At 41.7% G+C, this 15,104-nt stretch overlaps 1 protein-coding gene across 6 annotated transcripts in view; it reads left to right on the plus strand.

Annotated features, from left to right (window-relative positions):
* The first annotated feature begins 942 nt into the window (after positions 1-942).
* Positions 943-15,104, plus strand: part of OSBPL6 (oxysterol binding protein like 6) — a 90,423-nt gene continuing 76,261 nt past the window's right edge. For 3 of the 6 annotated variants that reach the window (XM_068195989.1, XM_068195992.1, XM_068195991.1), the window contains exon 1: positions 943-1,033. The gene's annotated coding sequence lies outside the window, so the exon portion shown is untranslated. Of the gene's footprint in view, positions 1,034-1,781; positions 1,805-15,104 lie in introns of those variants that run through there. The other 3 variants (XM_068195990.1, XM_068195987.1, XM_068195988.1) reach the window with 3 other exon arrangements.

Here is a 15,104-nt window from a genome sequence, read left to right on the forward strand (position 1 = left end):
ACTTACCAGACAGATGAGTTTACAACCTGCCTGCTCCACAGCAGGGTGACCTGTTCCACTCCATGGGTTCTCTACACAAGGCAGTCCAGCTTCCCCTTTCCAAACGTGTGTTTAAGCTATCAAGGATGTTGAAAAAGCTGTGATGGAGGATCTAGAGGGGAAATAAAGCAACTCCCCATCCCCAAAAAACCGACCTTCCAAAACAAAATAACCCTCAAAAACCTAACACAAATTAAATCAGAGGAGTAATTTCTACAGCAGCTTTCTGGCGCGTGTATTGTGTTTTTTTTACAACCTCCCATTATCAGATGACAAAGATTGATCAGCTAACGCAGTGACCACTGCGGGAGGGTGACGGTGCAAGGTTGGGTGTCGTGCTTGTGGCACCAAGGCTGGGTGGGGAAGGCGCTTAGGCTGCTGCTGCCAGCCCTGTCCCTCGGCGGCACCCCTTTGTCTGACACCGTGCTCCCGCCCCTGGCACGGAGGTCCCTCTCGCTCCGGCACAGCACGTGCTTTCCCGTTTAATTCCAGAGCTGATGTCATGACCGGAGCCCGTAACGCGGTCCCCGCCGCTGCCCGGTTTCTCCGGCACGCCGGCAGCACGCCGACTCGGGGCTTTGCTTGGCGCACCGGGGCCGGCTGCGGGAGGGACGGCGAGGTGCCGTGCCGAGCCCCGGCGCCGCCCCGCCGCTGCGCGCAGAGGGCCGCAGCCGCGCTCGGCGGAGCATCCCTGCGCCGCCAGCCCCTCGTCAGCCCGGTCCCCGGCACCTGCGCCCCGTCCCTGTGCCCGGGCCCGTCGCGCAGCCGCGGGGGCAGGCGGGGGCCGCCAGCTGCAGGTGGGTACGGCCGGCGGAGGGCACCTTGGCCGGCGGGCGGGGGCGGGGGGCGGCGCGGCGGGGCTGCGGCTGCCCGCCCCCTCCCTCCTTCCCTCCCTCCGTCAGGCGGGCGGGGAGCTGCGGCGGGAGGGAGCGGGAGCGGCGGGGCGCAGCCTCCCGGGCCGCAGCGGGGATGCGCCGCGGATCCCGGCCAGGAGGTGGGCGCGGAGCGGTGGCGCTGGGGGCGCGGGTGCGGGGCCGGAGCGGCGGGACGGGCCGTGCGGGGAGTCCCGGCTCGGGCGGCGGCGGAGCCGGGCTCGGCGGGCGCCGCGCGGTGCCGGTGCCGGTGCCGCGGCGGGGCGCGGCGGCGCCGCCGGGGGAGGCGGGAGCGGCCGGGGCGCGGCGGCGGCGGCGAGCCCGGGGCCGCGGCTGGGGCCGGGGCGGGGGCCGCGGCCCGGCCCGGCCGTGGCTCTGAGGCCCCGGGGTGCAGTCGGAGCATCCGGACCGGGGGGGCCGGGCCGGGGTTACGTAACGGCATCCGCGCACAGAGATGCGCCGGTGTCAGCCCGGCTTCCCTGGCGCTCCCCGAGGTCGTGATTTTTTCGCCCTTCCCTTCAGAGCAATTTAAAATGCTCCAATAAACTGTGTGGTCTGTGAGGTTCAGTTGCACATTAGCTATTGCCAAGTTGATGCACTCTTAAGATACCTTTTTGTTTTCATTCTGTTTCTCTCCAAAAAAAGGCAGGAACGGCCTGTGTTCCCAATTTGCTAGCAAGGCTGCAAATCCCTTCCAAGTACTTTGAAGATACAGGGATTCATTAAAACTGATGTTTGGAAATCGTGTGTTTGTTTGCCAGAAGTGCTGATGCTTGAAATGACTATGACGTGAGTTTTGCCATTGGCTCGTCATTTCATGTCAGTTTCTAATTGCTGTCGTGTGCTGGGAGGATACATTGGTGATTTTCTTCCCGAAAACTTCAGCAATGCAGGTACCATGGACTAAAAGTAACTGAAACAAAAGACCTTGCTGAACTTTTTGCCAAGGTCATAAAGCAAACATCAGTGCAACTTATATGGTGTAGCGTGAGAGAACAAAAATATTCCCAAATCTTATCTGAGAATTTAAGTGAAAAGTGTTCCTTAAATAGACTATTACTCAGTAGATGGAAAAAAAATGCTTAGTGAAGGTGTGAGGAAATTGCTATTTTAGGACTACAATTAACTATATCAGCTCAATTTTAATGGAACTAGTACATTTAATTGCATTCCTATCAGATTTTCTGTTCTCTAGATGATTAACTTGCAGAATGATACTAGCTCAAAGATTAAAATCTCATCAAGTGTCTAATGGTTTCTCTACAGTGTAATTGTGTTTGGTTTATAATAGTTCTTTCCTAATAACCAGCCTTTGCCCATAAAACTGTAGATAGTATAATTAGACTTTTTTATCTTGGTGTAAATGACATGACCTTGACCTTTACAGGTTAAACAGATGTCATTGTTATGGATCTTATATGTTTAGTGAAGCATTTTTATGTATATATAATAAATACTGTTTTCTTTTGTTTTTGTTTAAAAACTACACAAGGAGACTACTTTATCTTTTCTCTCCACCTTAGATAAATTAACAGAGATGTGTATAACACTGATTATTTGAAAACCATAACGGTTTATGTTTAAACAACCTTTTCTTTCCAAGTACATGGCTGGATGTATATCTGGAAAACAGTATTGGAAGGTTTGTTACTGAAGATTCCCTAAACATTTCCCCTTGCTGCTGAAGGCTGAAAGAGGTACCCTTTGTTGTACTGTAGTTCATCAAGCATGCTTCTTCCACTTCCCATTAATTTGCTATTGTGCTCCCAAATCCTCTTGAGCGCTTAGAGCTGTGCTGCTGGGGGCCTTGTCTGCAGCCCTGCTTATTGCTGGATTATTTTTGCTCTTAGCCTATTCTGGGAGCTCATTCATAAATGTCTGTGGTACGAACACTGGTTTGCAGATACGTGTAGGAACATCCATGGGGTTTTTTTCCAAGTGCTGATGTTGAAGGGCTGTACTCTGTATATTTATATGCTCAGATGTGTTTTTATACAGCCGTCAAAAACACAACTTTACTCACAGGTGTGAGAGTACCTGTGCACCTGAGAAGCGATTTGGACATTATTACAAAGCTGCCATGGCTGTGGAAAGTTAAAGCTCTGTGACTTGTATAATAGGGCAGTCCCTGGCCTCCTGCTCTGTTGCAAATGGTGGTAGACATCAGACTGCTCTCCTTTGCCACTTCTTTCTCCAGTCCTCTCTGGAGATGGGAGCAGAGAGTGTTCATACTACTTCTTCCTTTAGTCCTGTGGCACATGTGTGTGTGGTTGTGTATGTGTGTACCCCGGGTGCTGTACATTTCAGCTGAGCCACAGTCTACCGAAGGGTTTCTTAGTGTGATGGAAGTGAATAATTTTGCTTTTATTCTTCCAAGTCCATGGGATATCAGCATGGGTTTTTCCCTGGGAATTTATGTTTCTTTACCATGGGACTTTGTCTCAGGAGGGCTGTATTTCTTAAGGGACTTTAGTTAGCCTTCTGTGCCTGTGCCATGCTGGAGAACCTGCTGTCCCTGCAGTGGGAGACGGGAAGGAACTGCCAGCCCTTTGCTGATAAAGATGTGTGTATTTATATTTTTTATGTGTGAATATGTATAAAATGAGCCTGTCCTAACAATTTAATTAGCCCTTCTGCCTCATGTATAGGGCAGCAAATGCTTGTACATTACTCCTGTATTTTCTAATATTTTTTTAAAACACTGAACAATTCAAACAGTTCCTAGAGATTTCTGGGAGCTTGTTTTTGTTTTTCCTTTTCCTTATAACTAAATGTTTTCTGGTTTTGAAGCTTTTGACTATCCTGGTATGCAAAAAGGCAGTGGTTCCTGTAGATAATTTTCATGGGAAATGTTACTCTGGGTTTTTAGACTTCAAAAAGAAATTTCTCCAAGAATTTCCTTCAGGCTTTTGTTTCTTTCATAAGCTAAGTTTAATGGGATTTAAAAAAAATCCTTCACAGTGGAATACTAAAGTAAATGCTTACTTTTTTTGGGGGGTGGGGTGTTTGTGTGTTGAATTTGCCATATCAACTTTGTAGGTGTTGAAGGAAGCAGCAAACGGTACAGTAGATGAATTAAAGTAAACATGCTTAGGCCATTTGAGGGATGTTGAATTTCGGGCAAATTTAAAATATGGCTTTGGTCTTATAAAGAAAACTCCAGCTGCCACAAATCTAGTGAAAAGAAAGCTATATAATGAGGGGTCAGGTTACATGAGCTGACTTTGTAATCTTATGAAACATTAAGGAATATGTAGTTATAGAGTCAGAATGGTTTGGGTTGGAAGGAACTATGACAGGTCTGCTAGTCCAACCTCTTGCAATGAGCAGGCACATTCTTCAGCTAGATCAGGGTGCTCAGAGCCCCAGCCAACCTGGCTGGATGTTTCCAGGGATGGCGTATCTACTACCTCACTGCTCCAGTGTTTTGTCACCATCATCATCAAAAAACTTATTCATTGTATCCAAGGTATAAGCTTAAAACCATTACCCCATATCCTATTGCTGTTGTCTTAGGCTCTGTTAGTAGAGTTTGTGCTATGAGTGGTGTTATTATGTTTGTAATTATTTTCACCATCTCCATACCAAGGTTTTCTGAGCTGTAATACAAACCTACAACTTTCAGCTAGTTCTTGTAAGTTAGAATACAGACATGGAGGCACTTAAAAGTTTGGGGTTTTTTAATGCCACTGCTGTATATGTCCAAGTAAATGGTGTTTCTAGCATGTCCCTCTTTTGGGGTTGTTCCTTTTAAAAGAGTTGAAAAAGGGTGGAAGAACCTTTTGGTGCTGACAGCTGATAAACCAGTGAAAGGGAGAACGGCTAAATATGAAATATGGAAAATGGGAGAACACCACAAGAATTACCCTGTAAAGTGGTTTCTCTTAGGGAAACTTCTGGGCTGCATAGACTTGTTAAGATTAAGGGAGGAAAAAAGTGAACAGTACCAAAATACTAGAGACAACTGTTAAATGGGGGAAAAATGGTTGGTTTTGTTGCTGTTTTTTTCTTTTTTTTTTAATGGGATTTGGCCTAAGTGATGCCTAAAGGGTCCTCCCAATCTAAATTATTTTGTAATTTTGTTTTGTCATTATTGGTGAAACCCAGAAATTTTTTAATTTTCTATTAAAAGTGTAAAATCGATGCTGCTCAGAAATTCAGAATTATTCTTTTTCTGACATATATATATACATTAATATATATATATAACCCTTGTGGAATTTCCAGATAGTTTTAAATCTGGTTCCAAGTGAAATGTGTCAGTCTGTGCTGAGGGCTGTTTACAGGTATGGGTGGTAGCAGCAGGTAGGAAGATGGTGAATTTCCAAGCTTGTCTTTCTGAGAAATCTGCAGACTTAAATGGTTTTGATGTGAGCCCCTCCATCACCAACTCAGAAACCAAAAAAAAGATTGTCTGTCATTACTTGTTACCTATAACATTAAAAAGAGAAGCTTTGAATGAAGAGTAAGTTGCAGATTGAAGAAGAGTGAGATGATGGGTCTGGAATATATGGCAGTTGTAATATGATTAAATTAGGAGAGCTTTATAGTGATACTTAGAAATGCCTTATTGTAGCAGAGCATTTTGAAACTGAGTTAAATAATTTCCTTTTATTTTTTTTTAATTCCCTTAAAGGTGAATATATTTGAATACTAGTTGAGGGCACTTCTCTTAAAGGAGATAATCTTGAGGTGTAAAGAAAAAGAAGTCTCTAGCTGATTGTGAGTTTAATATAGAATTGCAAGAATTTTAATTAGCAGGTGTCACGCTAGATTTGAAGATTAGGTTTTCTACCAAAAACCCAATTTCCCTCTGTGGAAAGTGGTTTTCTTGCTGTCTTTTTGCTGGAGGATGATATCTGTATTTCTCACAGGGTCCAGTGCCTTGGCATATTTAAAAGGTTCTGTGTTACTCAATCAAATATTTCACATTTTTTGAATTTAGACCCTCCTCCCATTCCAATGTATATTTTCCCCCTTATTTTGAGATGCTGAGAATAAGGTGGGTAAGTTAGATCTACTCAGAATTTAGCAGATAGCAGTCTTGGTTAAGATCTTTCACAGTGTGATCTGCTTACATTGGTAACTCTGCAAAAATAGTTTTATTTTCCTTTTTTTTTTTTCCCCCCAAATGCTTCTAGCCTATAAACTGCTTAAACCCCTCAGTACTTTTCAGTTCTCATGAAATTTGTGGAAATCACAATAATCATGCTTAGTCCCTATTGATTTACATGTTTCTAGCAGAGATGCAAAGGCACTGATGGATTCTCTACTTAAGTCTGCATTAACAGAGCTCTATGTGGTATCAAATGTAGTCCCACTCTCTAGTGCAAATGCTGTTCTGTTGGTATGAGACTTTTCTAGAGCCTATGCCATTCCCAATTATGATTGTGAAGGATTCAAGGTGTTAAAATGATGCATTGGATCCTTTACATCAGTAGAGTAGAGCATAGATCTGGGATTGCTTTGTTATGGAGACAAGTCAACCCGAAGTAGGTAAATTTGTCTAAGAATGATGGATTACAAGAAACCTTATCTTGGAATGTGATACACTTTTTCAGATGATGAACTGAAACATTTCTCAACAGAAAATCTAACAAGCTCAGGTTGCCCAAAGAAGAGTCTGTATGAAACCTGTGCCATGGACTGAAGCCTACCTGCTCAGGCAGAGGGGGCCTTGGCTACATCTGCCCAGCAGTAGCTGACCTGATCAGTCCTGAAAAATGAAAAGCAATTGAAGGACTTTGCTCTGTAGCAGCTCCTGCTTCCTGTTAAATGTTTGCAGTGGGAGCCTAAAGAGTTACAGAAACCTTGGTGGTGACTGCTAATTGACCTTAGATATGGGCAGTGGAATTGGTGAGACTTTCACGGCTCATGCTGACAGTTTAAATGAGAAAGGGCTAAATAATAAATAAATGAGAAAGGAATTAAATAATAAATAAATGAGAAAGGAATTAAAGCAGTTGCCCCAGGTGTGGGGGAGTGTGACAAGGGCCATGCTACTTGGAAGAGAACAGCTTGGTGTGAGGTCCAGGCCACTGGTCAGGACTTGGATACACTGAGCAGCTGGAGTGAGCATTCTGTTCCTCAGGGTCTCTTGTGCCGGGGTCTCCTGGATCTTGACTTTTGTGTATCATGGAATAGACAAGCTGGGATAGAAATGCCACACATCCTGCTTAATATAACATGACTTTATTTTATTTAGATTATATGATGCAGTGGTGTCTCAATTCTTGTTGCCACCCCAACCTCTTCCCCTGTGACAAACTCAGTATGGATAAAGTGATGTTAAATGCAATTTGGGTCAAGAGAAGTTTCTGTTAACATCCTACAGGAATGGTTCCAGGCTGATGATCCTTCCTCCTATTTCACCTCTGCCTTTACTGTTTCTATCCTTTGTATAGTCAACCTGCATCTGCAGCGGGACTGCAAGAGCACTCTTTCTCCCACTTCTACTTTATTAGGATTTTTATAGCTGACCTTCTCAGGGATGTGTAGCACCCTTTTCATCTTTTTTCAGGAAAACAGTGTTTAACTGTTTCTTCCCTTCTGCCTTTGAAAATCAAATTCAACCTTGTTTGGAAAGAAACGGCAGTGTTATAGGAGAAGAGGGAGAGAAATTAACCCAGAGAGACTGTGGCTCATCTTCCTAGATTATGATTTTTGACATTTTAGCCGCAAGATAAAAGTTTCTTTAATTAATTTATTTTCAGGGAAAATGGTGGAGAGCCACTTCTTTTCTTTTATAAGTTAGTATTTAGGGAGCCAGTTAGCTGTATTGTCATCTGGTAAGGATAAATCTAGGGAAAATGGAAAGGCAGAATCACTGATGGAGAGCTACCAGAATGGCAAGAAATGGACTAGATAAAGGGACTTTCATCTTGAAAATGGGAAGCTGGAGTGGTTAGTTTAGTGACAAATGTTTCTTTCAGAGTAGAGTGGGTCAGCTGGGTGAGAAAGTGGTGGCTAATGGTGGAAAGGATACTTAGTTAAAAGGAAGAAGCTTTACCATGAAACATCTTTCTGAGATCCCAAACAGCAGCAGTTGGTGTTGAGTCATCGTGAAGTCCCTCTGACCTCGATGTGAACATGGCATATACATCCCTCTGGTAAGTAATTATGTTGCTTTTCTGTGGATGTCCATGCTTCTGGAATTTATTCTGTTTCCGGAGAACAAGCTTCATAAGGTGCTTGCCAAAACCAGAAGGATAGGAATGATATGAAATAGAGCTGTAGAGCAGTCATAGGGTCAGTCTGTCTGTAGCCAGACAAATTATTTTTCTTTCTGTGTAATGATTGAAGAATGCTAAAATCCACCTCTGTTCCCCACCTCTTCCTGTCAGTTAAATACAAGTTGTCTTTCCACGTTCACTTGTGCCTGACAACTCTGCTCTGTGTGTAACTTCTAGGAAGTATAGGCAGGTCACAGTTGCTACCTGGTGTAATATTCTTCGGTGACATAAACATGCATTCTCTGACTGAAAGGAAAAAAAAAAAGAGTTCTCTAACTCTCCTTAACTATGACCTATATTGTATGGGTGTGCAAATATGCTGTGGAAAGCTAAATGTAAATTACATGCTGTTGCACTGAGCAGGCTTTTCTCAGTTGTGTAATAATTGGTAGTGTAGCCGACATACAAGACCCACGGTCAGTTTGCAGTATGCAATTCAGTGACTTGCGAGGCAATGCAATTATTATTTGCAATGCAAAATAATCTTTAAAAAACCCAAACAAGGTATTTTCTCTAGTAGCTGCATACTCTGCCTCTTGCCCAGTCACCATAAATACTGTTTTGTGACAGAGCTTACAATTAATAAAGAGAGTGGCTTCTGTCTCTAATTAATACAATAATGGTTGTTCTTTCTTTTGATGTGGATTGAGGATTATTGGGGGAGGCCTCAAACCAAGAAATGAGGGTTAGAATTAGCCCAGCTGACCAACCCTGAGACCCTTACAGGACTCTCCAATAGCTCCACATGGTTGCAGAGGCTCTGTGAGTTTAAGGGAAAGAAACAGCTGCAGAAGTAATCTATGATATGCTTTTTAATTGCCATTTCTGGTGATGCAAAGGTTGTGGTTGGATCTGCAGATGCTCTGAAATGTAGCAATGACATGGCAGCTTGGGTTCATAGCTCCTACCCTTTCCATAACAGATGCTGTGTGTGTTTATCTGCCTGCTACAAATCTAAATTTGGAGGAGGAGAGTGTCAGATTTTTGCCTTTAAAATTAATTAATTCCTATTCATCAATTTCTTTGGGTTTTCATAGTGTTTTGGCCAAAACAATGTAACACCAATCTAGAAAGGGTAGGTTTGGCTAAAACAGCCATGTTGTAGTCATGTGGCCTTTCCTAAAGCTGTGATATTTTTCTTAATACCCTTGGGTTTTAGGTTTCCAGCTGAGATTCCCAGACCTGTTCTGCAGAGGCTGTGTAACATATTGCTGCTCACAATTCTCCTGATTTTTGTGCCTTCCTGGGTGCCTCATTTTTCTCCCAGCTGTATGACCTTTTTAGGTCCAAACACCCACTTGTCCTCTCTGATGTGTGCACATTCTAATAGTTGGAATGTTACTCTGTATGAGGGCAGGGCATGGGGCAGAGAAGGAAGGAAGGAGGGATTGTTGCCTCCAGCTCTGATTCCTGCTACCTGCCAGCCCAGAGCTGTGCTGCTCCTTGGCTGCTGGCTTGTGGTGCAAAGCTTATGGTATTTCTGGTGTAATTACCTTCTGATATATTCATTATTAGATTTGCCCCTCAATGTCATTCAGCATTTTTAAATATTTATTCAGCGTTTTCAGATTTTTATGCTTTCTTCTTAACTTTGTGAGCACTTTAGCTCAATCATTTTGCATAAAGCTGTCAAATACCAGTCATAAGCTTGTGCTGTATCTCTTTACTATTCTATATATTATTGACTATTTGAATTATTCTAAAGTTACACAGAATTCTTTTGTAAAGTATAAATCCGTTGACTTTAGAATCTTCTACATTTTCTTCATTCTTTTTCGCATGTTTTTTTGTAGTAAATCAGTAAAAATAACTCCAAAGATGGAGTAAGGAATAATGCTGTGTAAAAGGCAGGTAGATAATAACAATAACCTGATAAACACGGTGAATTTCCCCTAAGGGGAACAGCTAGCTCACATCAGGTGAAGGGGCTTTATGTACAGTAAACCAGAATTATTGAGGTTGTGATTGATGTACATTAGGCTCATAGCTCTCTCTAGAAAAAAGGCAGTATCTCATAACAAAGAAATTTTCTTTTTTTGATGCCATTGCATAAGTTCAAAGGTAATGAACATTGTTAAAAAATGATGTTTTTGTTTTGTGTTCTGCTTTGTCTGGTTGTGTGCACTGCGCTCAGTGCTGAGAAACACTGAACGTGCTTGTGGCGGGTATGGCAGCTTCAGAGATTTTATTCTTCAGCGTCTGTGGCAGCCTTCCCATTTTGGAAACTAGTGGAAACAAACTGCTCTTAAGGCTGCAGATATCTTGAGGAACACATAGTTCTGCTTTCTTGGCTGGATCTTGGGTAGTTTGCCATGAAAGTGTGTCATAGCTGTGTGATATAACACTGAGAAAACCACCAACATTGCTAAATCTGTTTGTAGGTGAAATTTAGTTTTTTTATAGAGAAATGTAATGAGTACAAACTTATTTTGAAACTAATTTTTTAAAATCCAAATTCACCAGGGGTGTGTTCATCACCTCAAGCTTTCCAGCAGTGACACATCTTCCACAGCTCTTGCCCTCTTTATTGTTCTGTCTGTCCTGCACAGGTCACTCCCCACCTGTTAATTCACTGCTCTGGGAATTCCAGACCTGTGCCCAGGCTCACTGCTCCTCCTGGTGACACAAGCATGTCCTCTTGGCCAGGCTGATGGTGCTCCTTGCCTGTTCCCTCCAGCTGCCACACCTGTGTGCTTCTCCTGAGGTCCTTAGGATCTCAGGAGATCCTTGGGGGTAGTGCCAGGGGCTGGGGGTATAAAAGGAAAAAAACCTTGGAGAACAAAAGGCCTGGATAATCCCAGTGTAAGCATGCCAAGGAAAATGGGTTGTTTTCCTACCAGTTCTTACGCCTAGAAGCAGTGTAAGGTGCCATTTCTTTATAGCAGCAAGTGAAATATTTCTGCACTTTAGGTTGGTGTTCCTGTCAAGGTGGGTTATACATCTCAACCATGCTGAAGCAAATTTAAATGTAATGGTGCATCTTCCAAATGCAGGTTCCTCATTTAGGAGGACAAGTCTGAACAGAAATAAATGTCTGTATGTGTTGTGCGACCCAGAAAGTAATTCAAGCAGACCTCTCTGAAATTCTTCTTTTTAAGCAGTCTGGGTGTGCTGCAAAAATGAATTTAAAATCTTTAGATACCCACAGGTAACAGCACAGAAAATCAATACTTTTTCAGCTAATGTCAATTTTTTCCATTAAAAGATAAATGAGGAAGTGTGATGCTTCCAGTCTTCTCAGACTTCTGTATGCTTCCCAGACAGCTGGTTTTAATTTATCTTTATATTTTGTGTAGTGTGTACTTAGTGCTTGTCATTCTCATGGCCAGACATTGCTTGTACTTAATCAAATAATGATGCAACTGCAGTATGTTTTAAAAGCCTTTGTTCAACTAAGAGGGTGAATTTTTTATTTGAGGAAACTTTGTAGGAAACTGAGAATGATCCCTATCATGGGTTAGATTTTTACTTACTTGGAAAGGTGCTGGCTCATGTTATGTGTTTAAATACTGGTGCTTTGGAGGGTCTGGTCTTGCATTTAATTTTTATAAACAAAAATATTATGAGACAGCATAGGTATTTTACAAATAATTTCAAAGGCTAAAACGTAAATATTTGAAGGGAATGAATGTACTGTTGGTTTCAAACTTCTACTCTAGACTTCTACTCTACATAGCCTTTTTTCTTCTGAGAGTGACTGGAGTGATGGGGAAGCGGAGACCACTGCCCTGGCGAGAGTGAAAAAGAAAAGGAAAATAACCTTCCTAAGTTTTCCAAATGCATGGGCAAAGGCCTGCTTTTTAAAATAGGTGCAGTTTTCCTGTTTCAGGATGCTTGTTAAAAATCAGAGAAAATAAGGATGAATTTGAAATTTTCTTTCAATAACACTGCAATTTCCAGCTGAATATCTACAGTGCTTTTCTCCCCTCCTTTTTAGGCTGCCTTTTAGAATTTTTATAATTGGAAAGCTGTCCCAAAACATATTTATCAGGTGTCACTATGTAGCCGTAATTCAATTAACCTTACAAGTCCTTTTTACTTCCTTAGTGTATTTGCTTGGTAGTCTTTCAAGAATTATTTTACTGCTATTTTCTGGTGTTGATTAATTTTGGAACAGGTATTGCATACAGCAGGGGAGTTTCTCTTCCATGTAAATGGCTGTGGGCATCTTGGCTGAGGTTACTGACACATATTTGGCTAAATGCTGATTTACCAGATATTGTGAAGGACTGAAGAATGTTGAAAAAATTAACTGAGTTACTTAAGAAAATTACTGTTGTCCTTACAGGAGGAGTGATTTCTCCTCTCAAGGAAGAAAAAGAAATGGCAACAGAAATTGAAAGTCAGTATCAAGTTAAAACAAATGTCAAGGATAACAAAATACTCTACTATGTTGAGGTATGAAATTGTCCTAAAGTTCCTTTAAAGAAAAGTGTCCAAGTTCAGTATCTTTGTTCATTCTGTGGCAATATACACATTTATGAAAAGTTTGAATGGAAAAACACTAAGTCTTGCTTTTAAGTAGAACTTGGATGCTCTAATTCAGTTTTCTGGTATAACTTTTTCAAGATATATTTATTTATGATAATGGAAATATTATGAATGGTGATAAAAATATTTTTGGGATAACATTTATGTATATCACAATAGATTTTCACTGTCTAAAGGATAGATGACTCAGAATCAATGCTTTTTATTCTAATGAATTTACAAATACTGCGTTGTCCTTACCTGAGTTTATAATTTGTGAATAGTAACAAGAAGCAGAGGGAGAAATTTCATCACTATTTCTATATTAATAGTACCTTTTATGGCTTTTAATATTTTATTAGCATTTTATTGTTTATACTTCTGGCATTAATCTTGAACAAAGTATTGTTTTCAGGACTATTCTTATGCCTGGATGCTGTTGCCAGATAATGGTAGGAGATTTTTCAGTAAGTAAGAAATCACTAGGCAACAGGAAGCTTAAAGTGATGTTGAACTTCAAACCATGAGTTATATGGCTTTAGAAGTTCAGAAAAACCTGAGGACGTGAGTTGGACCCTCTGACACAAATTGTGAGGGCTGGAGCACATCTTCTGTGAAGACAGGCTGAGAGAGGTGGGTTTGTTCAGCCCGGAGAAGAGAAGGCTCCAGGGAGAACTTAGAGCACCTGTCATTACCTAAAGGGAGCCTTTTTACAGGGGTGTGTTGACAGGACAAGGAGCAATGGCTTTAAACTGATAAAGGGTGGGTTAAGGTCAGATATAAGGTCAAAATCCCTCACTGTGAGGGTGGTGGGGCACTGGCACAGGTTGCCCAGAGAAGCTGTGGATGCCCCACCCTTGGCAGGGTTCAAAGCCAGTTAGGATGGGACTCTGAGCAGCTCCATCAGGTCATGTGAAAGGTGTCCCAGCCGTGGCAGGGAGTTGGAACTTGATGATCTTTAAGGTCCCTTTATACTCAAACCATTCTGTGATTCTATATGTAGGTTTTCATTGCCAGCAAAATATGAAGTGAGCCCTTCTATTCTTTTTTCTGCTTTGGTGGTGGTGCCTAAATCTTCTGTTTCATAAATGTGTAATTCCTGAAAAGAGAAAAGGGGATGCTTGTAGTTTGGTCACCAGTTTTATTCATGCAAGTTTATCACTAGAATTCTGCCCATATTTTGTTAAGCCTGTTCTGGAAAATCCAAATTTGTCACCATTTTATATGGGAATAAGAAACTCTGTGTGGGAACAGTTCTCCCTGATTTGTCAAAGTCAGTGAGCAGAGGGAGGAGGAATACTTAATGAACTCAGTTTGACTGGAGTTTGTGTCAGCCAGCACATCTTCTTGGCTCAGCCAAGATCACAGATAAAATCTTATGGTGGTTGTTAACAGCAAAGTTGGAGGTGTGGATGGAATCTTGGCAACTGAGGGATTTATGTTACGTGAGTGAAGTCAGATGTCGTCATGAAAGAAAATTTTTAGCATCCTGTCTTGAGCATGAGTATACACCCAGCAGTGATTAATGCCCCTTTTCGGGTTGAGAATCAGTCCTAAGAGAATTGCAGGTGAAGGCTGAGCTGCTTCCTTCTGAGAAATCATGTTTGAATAATTGAAACAATCAGATTTCTGTTCAGCTGCTTACTGCTGGAGGTCTTTTTGTTATCTTTAACTCAGTATTAATTTAGGTCACCCTTTAGTCTAAGTAAAAGAGACCACAAATGCTTTTTCTCTTGACTCTGTACAGAATGTCTAGAAGATGCTGTTCATTTTGGTGCTAGTGTATTTTATGAAAGGTCTGTTTGATATGAAAATGAAAGGGCTTTTAAAATAATTTGATAGCTTACAGTATGCATTTATTTATTTTGGGCATCCTCCTGTATTCCTGCTTTTATGTATAGTATGAAGTCCTTAAAAAATGCTTGTTTTACTGGCAATCATCAGGGGTGCACAAGTGCAGCAAGAACCTGTCAGTCTCTAATATCTCTGTCCTGCAGCTTGAAGGGTGCAAGCAGTGTCCTCCTTGAGCCCTCCTGAGACAGATAGGAGCCATTTGTGCAGTAAACTTCGAGGTCTGCCCATAAATACCGTACACAGAAAAGTGTCTTCTAAAAATAAGCTCATAACTGAAAACAGAATGCAAATAGAAAAAGCCCACAAGAGTTACCTTTCTTCTTTGTAACAACAAATTTGTGCAAGTAAAGTTGTAACTCATCATTTGCTCACACCGCTCTTCAGAAAATTAACACACTTCCAATAGAAGTAGTTGTAAGGACCAGTCTTTAATTTTCCTGTTATTTATCTTCTGAATACAGTCCACCAATGTAATTTGTTTCATTAATGTTTCAGAGTGCATAATAATTTATAATAGAGAAATATGACTGCCCTTGTCTCTTCCTCCAGGCTTAAACAACAATGTTTTGTCATATCTATTTATATTGTGTGTGTAAAAGTGTCATGATGAAACTGAAAATGACTCTGACTATGTTTT

Source organism: Anomalospiza imberbis, chromosome 7 (genome assembly GCF_031753505.1).
Source record: "Anomalospiza imberbis isolate Cuckoo-Finch-1a 21T00152 chromosome 7, ASM3175350v1, whole genome shotgun sequence".
In the NCBI taxonomy this organism is placed as follows: domain Eukaryota; kingdom Metazoa; phylum Chordata; class Aves; order Passeriformes; family Viduidae; genus Anomalospiza; species Anomalospiza imberbis.